This window comes from Phoca vitulina, unplaced genomic scaffold (assembly GCF_004348235.1).
Source record: "Phoca vitulina isolate PV1807 unplaced genomic scaffold, GSC_HSeal_1.0 scaffold15, whole genome shotgun sequence".
NCBI lineage: Eukaryota > Metazoa > Chordata > Mammalia > Carnivora > Phocidae > Phoca > Phoca vitulina.
The window spans coordinates 4,563,655-4,579,062 of NW_022589718.1; the positions used below are offsets into that span (position 1 = coordinate 4,563,655).

The 15,408-nt window shown below is 36.1% G+C and overlaps 1 protein-coding gene across 1 annotated transcript in view; it reads left to right on the plus strand.

The window, feature by feature from the left end:
• Positions 1 to 15,408, plus strand: part of ADAM18 (ADAM metallopeptidase domain 18) — a 199,404-nt gene that overhangs the window by 16,479 nt on the left and 167,517 nt on the right. The gene's annotated exons all lie outside the window — the stretch shown is intronic.

Below are 15,408 nucleotides of genomic sequence, written 5' to 3' on the forward strand. Positions count from 1 at the left end.
ATACCCAACATTTGCATGGACATGGATGGAACTGTAGGGGATTATGCTAAGTGAAATAAGTCAAGCATAGAAAGACAATTATCATATGGTTTCACTCATATGTGGAACATAAAGAATAGCACAGAGGACATTAGGAGAAGGAAGGGAAAACTAAAAGGGTGGGGGGAATCAGATGGGTAGACGAACCATGAGAGACTACAGACTCCAGGAAACGTCTGAGGGTTTCACCTTGGTTTACATTTTTTTTTTTCTTTCCAATTTGATTTTCAGACATGACAATGCTAAAATGTTTGTTGTGGTCAGTTTTAAGAGATAAGGCCCAAATTCTAGGTATCCATTTCTGTCTTGTATAAAAAATAAAGTCATGCTATAGAGGAAAATAAAAGCTAAAGTATTTACTAAAAAAAAAAAATCCTTTCATTCATTTTGGAAAATGGTACCTTTGTTAATCCCCTATGAGACTATTTATTATATTCTGATTGTGTCTGAATAGTCAAAGAAAGTGTGATTTCTCAGTTTAAATTTATTTTTCCTGGCACAGTTTTTATTCTGTAAGACTTGTACCTTTAGGAAGAGGATGTTGTTTCTCATGGGGACGGGGAGAGGCTAGTGGACAGAGAAGGGTGAAGGGTGTTATTTCCTTGAATGTAGAGTGGTGTGTAATTTATACTTAAGGACATCTCCTAGAACAGCTAGTTTAGCAGCTTGGTTTTGTTAATTATAGAGAGCATGATGTGTTTTCATCTGGTCCATTCTATCAAGTCCTATGTATTCCTTAGGGATATGGGGGAATTGGCTTTGGCTTAGGTGAGGTACATAAGTGACATGTGTCATTTCTCTCCTGAGAGGGTAGAGATGACAGGCTTCTTTCAGATAATCAGTGTTGGGGGCTGGGGCACAGGAGCCCTTGGCGTTCCCCTCAATTTAGTTGGTGGGTGGCAAATTTGATGGAAAAGTGAGAAGGAACTAGTTTTTTAAAGCTATGATGTAGTCCCTATGTGATTAAGCCTTTGTTGGCTCTTTAAATACAGAAGAAACTTGCATTAAGAACCTGGTATCCAGGAGTCTTTGATTTTATGAAGTCTGGAAACATGATGACCAGTTGTCAGTATTTTGGTCATATTCCACGAGTGTCCCCTCAGTCCTCTTGGCAGACGAGTTTGAACATGACCCCAAAGAAACCTTCCTCTGAGGAAGTAGTAGTCAAGGCTATAACATCCACACCATTTAAAAAAGCATTTGGTAGCAAAAGAGAGCACCCTATTGGGGGTATTACTTAAACAATGAGATGTTAACTTATTAAAAGTTTTGTTTTTTTGTTTCTGTTTTATTTACAGTGTCCGTGACTCTGCTACATTGTGTAAATAGTACCCTGTAAAGAATGTGCCTCACAGATAAACTATGCTAGAATCCCTAGTGCTGGTGTATTGTCCTTTTCTTGTCCAAATCAGCAAGGTGTTCCTAGACTTGGGCAATAGGGAGTCTCTCAACATCGAACATTGTTAAAACATGCTTCCTGCCATTTGTTTATCTTCTTTGGCATTCCTTAGTAGCAAATCCCAAGCCACTCACCTTTTCCAGTAGTATTAATGTTCTAAGAGGGGCTATACATTATATTAAAATCAGATTGGTTCTCCATGGGAAGGCTGGTTTTTTTTTTTAGTTTTTTTTTTTAGTTTTTTTTTTTTATATTATGTTATGTTAATCACCATACATTACATCTTTAGTTTTTGATGTAGCATTCCATGATTCATTGTTTGCATATAACACCCAGTGCTCCATGCAGAACATGCCCTCCTTAATACCCGTCACCAGGCTAACCCATCCCCCCACCCCCCTCCCCTCTAGAACCCTCAGTTTGTTTTTCAGAGTCCATAGTCTCTCATGGTTCGTCTCCCCCTCCGATTTCCCCCCCTTCATTCTTCCCCTCCTGCTATCATCTTCCTTTTTTTTTTTTTTAACATATAATATATTATTTGTTTCAGAGGTACAGGTCTGTGATTCAACAGTCTTGCACAATTCACAGCGCTCACCATAACACATACCCTCCCCAATGTCTATCACCCAGACACCCCATCCCTCCCACCCCCCACCACTCCAGCAACCCTCAGTTTGTTTCCTGAGATTAAGAATTCCTCATATCAGTGAGGTTATATGATACATGTCTTTCTCTGATTGACTTATTTTGCTCAGCATAATACCCTCCAGTTCCATCCATGTCGTTGCAAATGGAAAGATCTCATTCCTTTTGATGGCTGCATAATATTCCATTGTATATATATACCACCTCTTCTTTATCCATTCATCTGTCGATGGACATCTTGGCTCTTTCCACAGTTTGGCTATTGTGGACATTGCTGCTATAAACATCGGGGTGCATGTACCCCTTCGGATCCCTACATTTGTATCTTTGGGGTAAATACCCAGTAGTGCAATTGCTGGATCGTATGGTAGCTCTATTTTCAACTTTTTGAGGAACCTCCATACTGTTTTCCAGAGTGGCTGCACCAGCTTGCATTCCCACCAACAGTGTAGGAGGGTTCCCCTTTCCCCGCATCCTTGCCAACATCTGTCGTTTCCTGACTTGTTAATTTTAGCCATTCTGATTGGTGTGAGGTGATATCTCATTGAGGTTTTGATTTGGATTTCCCTGATGCCGAGCGATGTTGAGCACTTTTTCGTGTGTCTGTTGGCCATTTGGATGTCTTCTTTGGAAAAATGTCTGTTCATGTCTTCTGCCCATTTCTTGATTGGATCATTTGTTCTTTGGGTGTTGAGTTTGATGAGTTCTTTATAGATTTTGGATACTAGCCCTTTATCTGAGATGTCATTTGCAAATATCTTCTCCCATTCTGTCGGTTGTCTTTTGGTTTTGTTGACTGTTTCTTTTGCTGTGCAAAAGCTTTTTATCTTGATGAAGTCCCAATAGTTCATTTTTGCCCTTGCTTCCGTGGGTTTTGGCGATGTTTCTAGGAAGAAGTTGCTGCAGCTGAGGTCGAAGCGGTTGCTGCCTGTGTTCTCCTTTAGGATGTTGATGGACTCCTGTCTCACACTGAGGTCTTCCAACCATTTTGAGTCTATTTTTGTGTGTGGTGTAAGAAAGTGGTCCAGTTTCATTCTTCTTCATGTGGCTGTCCAATTTTCCCAACATCATTTGTTGAAGAGACTGTTTTTTTTCCATTGGACATTCTTTCCTGCTTTGTCGAAATTAGTTGACCATAGAGTTGAGGGTCTATTTCTGGGCTCTCTATTCTGTTCCATTGATCTATGTGTCTGTTTTTGTTCCAGTACCAGAAGGCTGATTTTTAAATGAGACTTAGTAAACCTCTTTTTAGCTGGTGTTTCATTACCACCAAGGATTTATAATGCAATAACTCTGAGGCAGAGCTGGTAAGAATTCAAGCTTCACTAATATTTAGAGTCATAAAATTCTGGATATTGGACAAGCTCTTAATTACTCTGAATCCGCCTTTGTCTTAATAAAATTTGGATTGTACCCACTTAAAAAAAAAGCAACCTGCCATATTTTGTACTATCCATGGAGTTGGCCAAGAGGCAGGTAACTGGAAGTGGCCTCTAGTAAATGAAAAGACCCTCTTGCCAATAGCAAAAAACGAAATCTCTTAGTTCTATAGCTGCAAGAAAATGAATTTTACCAACAAACTTAATGAATTGGAAGTAGAAATAGATTCTTCTTCAGATGAGAATACAGACCAGCTGACATGTTGAAAACCCAACTATGTCATGCATAGACTCCTGACCCATAGAAACTACAAGATCATAAATGGTGTATTTTAAAATTCAGTTTGTGATAATTTGTTATGCAGCAATAGAAAACTAATACACCCAGCCTCATGAAATTCTACTCTCTATATATGTGATTTAGTATTCATTAATGGAATCAGGGGAATTCTCCTTCCTCAGTACAGTCTAGAAAGTTCATTGAGACAGGAAGCCAGTACAACTGTAGTGCCCACCTCAGTTTTATACCTTCTCTTGGTGATCATAATCTTGTACTACCTTTTGTCTAGAGTATCAAAGCATTTGTTTTATTTATCATGTCTAGTTTTCTAGTTGTTTGCAGCTGAAGAGCACATTCAGTCCTAATCTTTCTAATATGGCAGGGATAGAATTGATGTCATTGATTATCACTGCTTCCTGCATGCTGTCCTTCCTTTTCAGTTCACTTTTCTTCTTGCTGATGTTCATCCTTCCATGATTCATTCATAGCATTTCCATAAGTGGTAAACTCAACTGCATTACTACTTGAAGAAAGTACTTTAGTACATTTACCATTTTAGAATTCTTTTCTGTCACTTTTCTGTGTGTGTTGACAGAAAGTTTCTCATGACTAACAGTGAGAAATCTGGCTCCCATTCTCCATTATCCATGTATTATTGTTTTTAAATTCCAGTAGAGTTGTACAATTGTTTCAGAATTTGTAACCCATACCCTGATGGGAAAGACTACCAACCAGAATCGTACTATATAGACTTTGTCTTTAGTCTTACAGTTCTCCCCTTATTGCCAAAGTCATTTATGTCAGAACCTTTTTCAGTGATGTTTTATCATACATTTATAATAAAGTTAAATTCTTTTGTCATAGTCTGCCTTTCACCATGGAATCTCCTGCCCTTCTAAATTATTTTTAAATTTGCATACATTAAAGTTCACTGTTCTGTATATGTCTATGGGTTTTGACAAATATTTAGTTTCATGTATCCAGTAGTACAAAGTTATACAAAACAGTTTAATTTCCCTTAAATATCTATCCTCTTTGCTTCAGTTTTATTACCCTTTCCAAAACCAGCCCCTGGCAACTGATCTGTTGTTTAGTCTCTAGAATGATGTCTTTTCTAGAATGTCATATAGTTTGAATCATACAGAATATCACCTTTTCAGACTGTTTTCTTTCATTTAGCAATATACATTTAAAATTTATCCATATTAGTTTCATGTTTTGATAATTCATGCTTTTTATTCTTAATATTGTTGAATTGTATAGATGTATTATAACTTGTCTATCTGTTTCCCTATGGAAGGACATTTTGGTTATTTCAGGTTGTGGCAATTATGAATAAAGCTGTTAATAACGTTCATATGCAGGTTTTAGTAGACATAAGTTTTCAAATCAGTTGAATGAATACCCAGGATAATAATTGCTGAATTGTATGTTAAGATTATGTTTAATTTTATAAGAAACTTCCAAATTATCTCCCAAGGTAGCTATATGTTTTGCATTTCCACCAGCAATGAATAGGAGTTCCTATTGTTCCACATCCTCACCAGTATTTGGCATTGCAAGGTTCTGGCTTTTAGCCTTTCCGATTTTTGTGTAGTAGTATTTCCTTGAGGTTTTAATTTGCATTTCCCTAATAATGAATAATGTTGAATATATTCTCATATTCTTATTTTCCATCTATTCATCTTCTTTGGTAAGATGTCTGTTCAGATCTCTTACACATTTTTGAACTGGATTGTTAGTTTCCTTATTGTTGCATTTTACATGTTCTTTGTATATTCTGCACACATTTGTTTTAATCAAATAAGTGATTTACATTTTTTCCAGTCTATAGCTTGTTTTTTTTAATTGTCTTAACATTGTTTTAACAATGCTAACAAGATATTTTATATTAAATAAAATCCAACTTATTGTTATTTTTCTTTTATGGATCATGATTTTTCTGTCATATCTAAAAATTTACCAACACTAAGTTCATCTAGGTTTCCTCCTATGATTTATTAGAGAAGTATTATAGTAAGTCTATAATACCTTTTTTTTTTTAGTTAATGTTCGTGTAAGGTGTGAGGTCTGGATTGAGTTTCATCAATTTGATATGGGCATCCAATTTTCCCAGCACCACTAGTTGAAATGACTATCATTTCTCCACTGAAATACCTTTGCACTTTAAAAAAATCAGTTGCTTATATTTTTTGTGGGTCTATTTCTAAGCACGCTCTCACTTTCTCTCTCTCTCCCTCCCTCTTTCTCTGGCCAATACCATGCTGTCTTGTTTATGGTAAGTTTGTCGAAAATCTTGAAAGTGGGCAATATGATGACTTCAACTTTGTTCTTCCTTAGAATTCTGATGATTGACTATACAAGGTCCTTCACTTTTTGTTAGGTTTTGTGTGTGTGTGTGTGTGTGTGTGTGTGTGTGACCCATAGTGAGTAAATGAAATAAGCATACTTAAATCTCCATTTCTCAGCAATTTTGAAGTAATATTTCTTAACTCTTGCTTCTTTGTGTATTATTTTTGCCTACATACATTCTCATTAGCTAATGTCTGAAGTTTTGGAAAGAGCGTCTCTCTTATTTATTCTTGCAAATCTTCCACTTTATAAAATTACTTTGTATTTAATCTCAGAAACTTTCTTTTTTTTTTTTTTTTTAAGATTTTATTTATTTATTTGAGAGAGAGAGAATGAGAGAGAGAGAGCACATGAGAGGGGGGAGGGTCAGAGGGAGAAGCAGGCTCCTTGCTGAGCAGGGAGCCCGATGCGGGACTCGATCCAGGGACTCCAGGATCATGACCTGAGCCAAAGGCAGTCGCTTAACCAACTGAGCCACCCAGGCGCCCTCTCAGAAACTTTCTTAACTTTGATGTTCAACCTCACAAATTCATGCTTCAGATATACCCAATGTCCTACTCATAATAATTTACTTAAAAATCAACAATTATATTTTCATTTATATGATCTATAATTGGATCATTTCCATAATTGTCTTTTCTTCCTTCAATAAGAACTGCCTGCTCTTCTTCACATGTTAACACTATAGTATAGTCATAAAGTATATGGTCTCTTTGTCAAGCTCTAATATTCATTAAATGTGTTACCTTGGGAGAGTTAATCTCTTTTCCTCAAATTGAAAATTATGGTTGTTAGAGTAAAAATATATTTTTTTAAAAAACATGTGAAGTGTTTAGGACAGTGCTAAGCATAAGATAAATGCCCATTAATTGTTAGAAACTTTTAGAATAGTATTCCAATTACATCTAATCTCTAATTCTGAGGTATAACACATACTATTACTTCTCTAAGGATCTTAAATGTACTTATTTTTTTCAGGTCCTGTCTTACATACTTTACACTTTTCTTGGGAGTAATTTATTTCATTTATTGAATTTGATACCTTTCCTTCTTGATGTAGACATTCCTCAGAAGTTAAATTGTTTTTTATTGTGTACTTGCCATTGCAGTTGAGATTCTGTCAGACTTGGTTTTGCATTTGGTCTGAGATAATGCATTGGTTCTGCTATAGTACATTGCAACAGTTTTAGAGGAATGACAGGGATAAGATTTGCCTCAGTTCTGGTCTTTTGAATCTGTGTGCTTCTCGTATTTCCTAGGTGTTTCCAGTCATAAGCATCACTGGCCTCTCCCAAACTCACAGATTCTGTTCCAGCTTAAAACCAGAGGTCTTTCTTGAAATTGGTTTGTTTTGGAAAGACATTGTGCATTTGTTAGACTAGATGTTTGTCTGCCTTTGTGGAGATAGTCCACTGACTCTGTAAACATACACTAAGTCCTCTCCTATTTCTGAATGCCACCACATTAGAATGATGAGCACTGTTAAAACTCAGTTCTTGTTGTATTAGAGCTCCTATTCCTGGAGCTGCAGCATTCCTCACTAACATGTTTCTTGGATCTTTCTTCCTCAGTTTTATATGTTAAGAATTGCTAAGTGGCTCTAGGCATATATAGTAGTGTGTGTGTATGTATGTTTTATATATATACATATATAATGTAAATTTGTTACATCATTATAATTGGTGTGGGATGTAAGCCTGCAGCCATGTTTTTCATCTTGACTAGTAAAGTTTATATTTTTCTAAATAGAAACAGTTAATATATAGTGTTAATAATGCTAATTTTTTTTCAAAATGTAGTCTATATTTTGCCAACCCTACACATTAAATTCATCATGGTAATCCTAAATCTACTAGAATAATAAATTCTTACTATTTAGAATAATAAATTCTGAAGGGTACACTAATTTTTAAAATGGATTGTGTCTTTTTTTTAATTGAGGTAAAATTAGCATATAACATTATATACCTTTCAGGTATACACTATTATAATTTAACATCTGTATGCACTACAAAGTGATCATCACTTAAAGTCTAGTTACCATCCATCACCATACAAATTATCCCCTTTACCTATTTTGCCCACTCCTGACCCTCTTTACCTCTGGTAACCACCAATCTGTTCTCTGTATCTATGAGTTTATTTTTGTTTTGTTTTGTTCTGTTCATTTGCTTTGTTCTTTTTAGGTACCACATATAAGTGAAATCATACACTATTTGTCTTCTCCATCTGACTTATTCCATTTAGCATAAAACCTTCAGTGTTCATTCACATTGTCATAAATGGCAAGGTTTCATTCTTTTTGTGGCTGAGTAATATTCCATTGTGTGTGTGTATATATATATATATATACACACACACACACACATATGCACATATATATAACATCATCTTTATTCATTCATCTATGATGAACATTTATGTTGTTTCCATTTCTTGGCTATTGTAAATAATGCTGCAGTGAACATAGAGGTGCATATATCTTTTTTTATATCTTTTTGAATAAGCATTTTTTTGAATAAGCATTATCTTTGGATAAATAACCAACAATGGAAGAGCAGGATCGTATGGTAATTCTATCCTTATTTTTTTGAGGACTCTCCATACTATTTTACATAGTGGCTGCATCAATTTACATTTCCACCAACAGCGTACAGGTGTTCCCTGTTTTCCACATCCTCGTCAACACTTGCTATTTCTGGTCTTTTTTATAATGACCCACCTAATTGGTGTGAGATAATATCGCATTGTGGTTTTGATTTGCATTTCCCTGATAATTAGTAATGTTGAACATCTTTACATATGCCTGTTGGCCATCTGTATGCCTTTCTTGGAAAATAGTCTGTTTAGATCCTCTGCCCATTTTAAAAAATCAGATTTTGTTGTTGCTGCTGATTGTATAAGCTCTTTGTATATTTTATATATTAACCCCTTATCAGATGTATGATTTGCAAATATCTTCTCCCATTCAGTAGGCTGACTTTCCATTTTAATAATGGTTTCCTTTGCTGTGCAAAAGCTTTTTAGTATCATATAATCCCATTTGTTTATGTTTGCTTTTGTTTCCCTTGCTTTTGGAGTCTGATCCACAAAAGCATTGCTAAGACCAATGTCAAAGAGCTTACTGTCTATGTTTTCTTCAAGGAATTTTATAGTTTCAGGTCTTACATTCAGGTCTTTAACCCACTTTGAGTTAATTTTTCTGTATGGTGTAAGATAGTGGTCTAGTTTAATTCTTTTGCATGTGGCTAACCAGTTTTCCCAACATTATTTATTGAAGGGACAGTCCTTTCTCCATTATGTTCTTGGATCTTTTGCCATAAATTAATTGTCCATATGTATGTGGGTTTATTTCTGGGATCTGAGTTCTCTTCCACTGATCTGTGTCTGTTTTTGTGCCAGTGCCTTATTGTTTTGATTGCCATAGCTTTAAAATATAGTTTGAAATCAAGGAGAGTAATGCCTTTAGCTTTGTTCTTCTTTCTCAAGATTGCTTTGGCTATTAGGGATCTTTTGTGGTCTCATACAAATTTTATTTATGTATTCATCACGGGGGGAGAGAGAAAGAGAGAGCACAAGCAGAGGGAGCAGCAAGCAGAGGGAAAAGCAGACTCCCCGATGAGGAAGGAGCCCGACACAGGACTCAATGCCAGGAGCCTGGGAGCATGACCTGAACCGAAGGCATAGGCTTAACCACCCGAGACACTCAGGCGTCCCTCAATTTCTTTTATCAATATATTATAGCTCTCTGTACAGATATTTTACCTCCTTGGTAAAATTTGTTTCTAGATATTTTATTCTTTTTGATGCAATTGTAAATGTTATTGTTTTTTTCATTCCTCTTTCTGATAATTTGTTATTAGTCCATAGAAATGTAACAGATTTTGCTAAATAACTTTATATTCTGCAACTTCACTTAATTTATTCATTCTAAGAGTTTTTTGGTGGAGTCTTTGTATATATGATATGCCATCCGCAAAGGGTGATAGTTTTATTTCTTCTTTCCCACTTTGGATGCCTTTTCTTTTTGTTGAGTTATTGCTGTGGCTAGGACTTCCAATACTATGTAGAATAAAAGTGGTGAGAGTGGGCATCCTTGTCTTGTTCTTGAACTTCAAGGAAAAGCTTTCAGGTTTTCCCCATTGAGGTGCTGGCTGTGGGTTAGACACATATGGCCTTTCTTATGGTGAGGTACATTTCTTCTATAAACCATTTTCTGAAAGTTTTTATCATAATTGGAGTTGAATTTTATTGAATACTTTTTCTGCATCTATGAAGATGATCATATGATTTTTATCCTTCATTTCATTGAAGGATATATATAGTGTATTACCTTGATTGATTGCAAATGTTGAACCATTCTCATATCCCTGGAATAAATCCCACTTGATTGTGGTGTATGATCATTTCAATGTATTGTTGAATTTGGTTTGCTAATAATTTTTGAGGATTTTTGCATCTATGCTAACCAAAGATATTGGCCTATAACTTTATTTTTTCTTGGTGTCCTTGTTTGGTTTTGGTATTATGGTAATGCTGGCCTCACAAAATGTATTTGAAGTGTTTCCTCCTCTTAATTTAAGAATACACATTAAGTCTTTTTTTTCTTTTGAATGCATTCACAGGCATATGATTCTGGACTTTTGTTTGTTGGGAGGTTTTTGATTGCGGATTCAATTTCCTTACTAGTAATAAAATTTTCTGTTTCTTTATGATTCAATTTTAGAAAATTGTATGTTTCTAAGAACTTATACATTTCTTCTAGGTTGTCCAATTTGTTGGTGTGTAATTGTTCATAATAGTCTCTTATGATCTTTTAGATTTCTGTGCTGTCAGTTTTAACTTCTCTTTCATTTCTGATTTTATCAGTGTCTTCTCTTTTGTTTTGTTTGTTTGGTTTGGTTTGGTTTTGGTTTTGATTTTCTATTGTTGTTGTTAGTCTAGCTAAAAGTTTGTCATTTTGTTTTATCTTTTCAAAGAACCAACTCTTAGTTTCATTGATCTTTTCTAACTTTTGTCTCTTTTCATTTATTTATCCTCTGATCTTTATCATTTTCTTTATTCTACTGACCTAGGGTCTTATTTGGTTGTTTTCTAGCTCCTTTAGGTACAGGTACAATACAGGTATTGTATTGCTATGATCTCTTTTAGAACCACTTTTGCTGCATCCCAAGGATTTTGATAAGTTGTATTTCTGTATTCATTTGTCTCTAGATATTTTTTCTTTAATTTCTTTGAGTGCTCACTAGCATGTTTTTTAGTCTCTACCTATTTGTGTTTTTTCTAGTTTTCTTCTTGAAATTGATTTCTACTTTTATACCATTGTGTTTGGAGAAGACACTTGATATGATTTCAGTGTTCTTGATTTTTGAGTCTTGTTTTGTGTCTAACATGTGATCTGTCCTGGAGAACGTTTTATGTGCATCTGAGAAGAATGCATATTCTTTTGCTTTTGGATGGAATGCTCTGTAAAACTATTAAGTCCATCTGGTTTAATGTTTTTTAAGACCGATATTTCCTTATTGATTTTCTATCTGGTTGATCTATCCATTGAGATAAGTTGGGGTTAAATCTCCTACTATTTTATATAGCTGGGTTTTTTTTTTGTTTTTTTGTTTTTTTGTTTTTTTAGAGAGAGAGAGACAGAGTGCACAGGAGTGGGGAGAGGGGGAGAGAGAGAGAGAATCTCAAGCAGGCTCAAGCAGACATGGAGCCTGACACAGGGCTCAATCTCAAGACCCTGAGATCAGGACCTGAGCTGAAATCAAGAGTCCAATGCTCAACTGACTGAGCCACCCAAGTGCCCCTATTTAGCTTTTAATTTCTCTGTTTAGATACATTGATATTTGCTTTATGTATCTTGGTGCTCCTATGTTGGGTGCATATGTATTTATAAATGTTATATCTTATTATTAAATTGACCTCTTTATCATTATGTAATATCTTCATCTATTATTACAGTCTTTGTTTTAAAGTCTATTTTGTTGGTTATGAATATAGCTATGCCAGCTTTTTGTTTGTTTCCATTCATAGAATATCTTTTTCCATCCCTTCAATTTCAGCTTGTGAGTGTCCTTTCTTCTGAAATTAATCTCATGTGGGTAGAACACAGATAGGTCTTGTGTTTTTAATCCATTCAGCCATCTTATATCTTTTGATTGTAGAGTTCATTTACATTTAAAGTAATTATTGATAGGCATGTAGTTATTGCCATTTTGCTAATTGTTTTCTAGTTGTTTTTGTAGTTCTTCTCTGTTCCTTTCTTCTCTTTCTCTCTTCCCCTGTGGTTTGATGTCTTTTGTTAGTGCTATGTTTAGATTTCTTTCTCATTTTTCTTTTGTGTATTTATTTTTTGTATGTATTTGTGATTATTGTGAGGTTTACATATAACTTTTGAGTTGACAGCAACTTAAATTTGAACATTCCAAAACTGTACATTTTTCTCCTCCTCTCATGTTTTATTTCTTATGTCACATGTTGCATCTTTTATTTTATGTACCCTCTAACTAATTCTTTAGTTTTAGCTAATTTTATTGTTTTTGTCTTTTAACCATCATACTGGCTTTATAAATGATTGACCCACTACCTTTACTATGTGTTTACCTTTTCCAGTGAGCCTTTTTAATTTTGTGTTTTCCTGTTATTAATTGGTGCGATTTCTTTTCAGTTTAGAAAAGTCCTTTTAACATTTCTTTTAAGGCCAGTTTGGTGGTGATGAACTCCTTTAGGTTTTGCCTAACTGGAAAACTTAATCTCTTATTCAATTCAGAATAATAGCCTTGCCAGGTAGAGAATTATTGGGTGGAAGTTTTTCCATTCAGCACTTTGAATATGTCATGTTAATTTCTTCTGGCTTGCATAGTTTCTGCTGAAAAATTTATGAGATCTCCTTGCATGTAGTAAGTTGTGTTCTTTTGCTGCTTTTAATAATCTTTAACTTTGACCAGTTTAATTGTAATATATCTTGGTGTAGATCTGTTTGGGTTTATTTTATTTGGGACTGTCTAGGCTTCCTGGACCTGTATATCTATTTCCTTGCTCATTTTAGGGAAATTTTCAATCACTAATTCTTCAAATAAGTTTTCTGACCCTTTTTTTTTAAAGATTTTTTTTATTTATTTGACAGAGAGAGACACAGCAAGAGAGGGAATACAAGCAGTGGGAGTGGGAGAGGGAGAAGCAGGCTTCCCGCTGAGCAGGGAGCCTGATGTGGGGCTCAATCCCAGGACCTGGAATCATGACCTGAGCCGAAGGCAGACGCTTAACGACTGAGCCACCCAGGCGCCCCTGGCCCTTTCTCTGTCTCTCTGCTCCTTCTGGGATCATTGTAATCTATTATTCTACTTGATGTTGTACCAATGGTTTCTTAGTTATCTTCATTTAAATTTTTTTTTTCCCCTGATCTCTCTGTTGCTTTGTTTTCCAGCTCAATGATCCAGTCTTTGGCTTCATTCAGTGTGCTATTGAACCCCTCTAGTATGTTTTTCATTTCAGTTATGGTATTCTTTAGCTCCTTAACTTTTGTTTGGAACCTTCTTATATTTACTGTCTCCTTGTTGAGGATCTCACAGTGTTCATCACTATTCTTCCAAGTTTGTTGAACATCTATTTGACTATTTTAACTCTTTATCAGGTTGATTGTTCATCTGCATTTCATTAACGGCTTTCTGATGTTTTGTCTTTCATTTGGAACATATTTTCCTGGTTCTTCACTTTCCTGATTTTCTGTATTTGTTTCTATGTATTAGGAAAATCAACTACCTCTCCCAATCTTGAAGGATCAGCCTTTTGTAGTTGTCACAAGAAGCCTAAAAGCACAGTCTTCTCTGACCACTAGAGTTGCATGCTCAAGGGGTATCGCTGTAGAAGATGTGCACACCCATCTGCAGCACAGGGGTTGGCAGAGCTGGCACCCATGCCAGCCAGGTGCATCACACAGCTGCACTGAGGCCCAGGGGTGAGTGGGGCTGGTGTCTGGCCTGGCTGTAAAGTATGGCTGTGCTGCCATAGTGTGGACAGGGTTCTTAGTTGGGTGTGCCCAAAGGCTCTAGCAGATTAGAGAGATAGCTCCAAAATGGTGCCCACCAGCCCTGACATTAGCAAAGTAAGATGATGTTGCACATATGGCACCCACTAGTTTCTCTGTCCCCAGAGACAGTTCCAGTAGTTTACTACTTCTCTGTCAGGTGCTTTAAGTTTAGTAAATGGGTCTCCTTCACATATGGTCTAGGTGATTTTCAAATTGGTGTTTTTGCTCTGGGTCCCAGGGTCAGTGATTCTGCATGTGATCCCTTTAAGAGTGGGTTCTCCATGCTCGACAGTTCTGTGGTTTTCCTGGATGTAATCTCTATTGGTTTTCAAAGCCTGGTATTTTGGGCCTCAACTCTTTTATGTAGGGTCTAACATTTTTTTATTAACATATAATGTATTATTTGTTTCAGGGGTACAGGTCTGTGTTTCATCAGTCTTACACAATTCACAGTGCTCACCATAGTACTTACCTTCCCCAATGTCACCCAGCCACCCCATCCCTCCCACCCCCCCTCCCCTCCAGCAACCCTCGGTTTGTTTCCTAAGATTAAGAGTCTCTTATGGTTCGTCTCCCTCTCTGGTTTCATCTTGTTTCATTTTTCCCTCCCTTCCCCTATGATCCTCTGTCTTGTTTCTCAAATTCCTCATATCAGTGAGATCATATGATACTTGTCTTTCTCTGATTGACTTATTTCGCTTAGCATAATACCCTCTAGTTCCATCCATGTCGTTGCAAATGGCAAGATTTCATTTTTTTTGATGGCTACATAATATTCCATTGTATATATATACCATCTCTTCTTTATCCATTTATCTGTTGATGGACATCTAGGCTCTTTCCATAGTTTGGCTATTGTGGACATTGCTGCTATAAACATTGGGGTGCATGTGCCCCTTTGGGTCACTACATTTGTATCTTTGGGGTAAATACCCAGTATTTGCTGGGTATAGGGTAGCTCTATTTTCAACTTTTTGAGGAACCTCCATACTGTTTTCCAGAGTGGCTTCCCCAGTTTGCATTCCCACCTACAGTATAAGAGGGTTCCCCTTTCTCTGCATCCTCGCCAACATCTGTCATTTCCTGACTTGTTAATTTTAGCCATTCTGACTGGTGTGAGGTGGTATCCGATTGAGGTTTTGATTTGGATTTCCTTGATGCCGACGGATGTTGAGCACTTTTTCATGTGTCTGTTGGCCATTTGGAAATCTTCTTTACAGAAATGTCTGTTCATGTCTTCTGCTGTAGGGCCTAACATTTGAGGTCTATTGCATAGCACAAACCT